Below are 873 nucleotides of genomic sequence, written 5' to 3'. Positions count from 1 at the left end.
AATGAATTCTGTGTCTTTATCATAAAATATAAATTGCTACCAAGGACCCAATTCCAAGACCAACTGAAGTAACATTCGCACACGTGACGAATTCAGACTCATCTCGAAATGACCAACGAAAAAGTGGCCAAATGGACAAGCATCGTGCTCAAATCTATCGTGGTTGACGGCCCGCGTTAAATTACGAACGCGTTTCCGAAAGACCTAGCCCCAGACCGACCGTCCCGGCCATTAGAAGCTGTTACGAGGAAAGAGGCCTCTGTTAATTGTTCCCACAGACGTCGGGACTAAGGATCATCGGAGCAAAGACACGTTGGCGACCATAGTCGTCGGTGGTCGTGACTGAACTCGATGGCAAGCTGTTCAATCAACCGGTAGAAGTCTCGACGAGTCATCGACATTTCAACTTCCAGCACAATGATAACGAAACGCTCACGGTTCATGGAACGAATCACCCAGGTTCACGGCTGAACGATCCCATTATGCGGTGAGTCCGTTTCTAAACAAATACCCTTTGCATTTTGAGTGAACTTCGCGTGTTAATCGATAACGGTGTTTGAGAACGGCGAACACGTTCCCTATCTACTGACCCACATGTGGGACCATGGTGGTTTTGTCTCGATGATGCAAGAAACAATGATAGCCTCACTATTAGGACGATCGGTTTATTGGTTTCATCTTTAAGCACATTCTTGGAAACACGTGAGTGGTATTTTTGTTTATGTTGCAGATATTATGATTTTCTTTTTATATTTTGATATTACGAAGTTCAAGATGATATTTTAAAAATATTCCTTTGGTAATGCAGGTGTTGAATAAATTGTTTGAGATGTCTGTTACAATTCTTTGTAGTAACAGTTCTCAAATTAATTA

General features: G+C 42.3%; 1 protein-coding gene across 1 annotated transcript in view; it reads right to left on the bottom strand.

The window, feature by feature from the left end:
• Positions 1 to 873, bottom strand: part of LOC128878284 (chondroitin sulfate synthase 1) — a 21435-nt gene that overhangs the window by 18597 nt on the left and 1965 nt on the right. The window lies entirely within an intron of this gene.

The sequence above is a fragment of the Hylaeus volcanicus genome, chromosome 6 (genome assembly GCF_026283585.1).
Source record: "Hylaeus volcanicus isolate JK05 chromosome 6, UHH_iyHylVolc1.0_haploid, whole genome shotgun sequence".
Classification (NCBI taxonomy): domain Eukaryota; kingdom Metazoa; phylum Arthropoda; class Insecta; order Hymenoptera; family Colletidae; genus Hylaeus; species Hylaeus volcanicus.
Note: the sequence above shows the minus strand (reverse complement) of the source record. Positions and strands in the feature narration are given on the sequence as shown.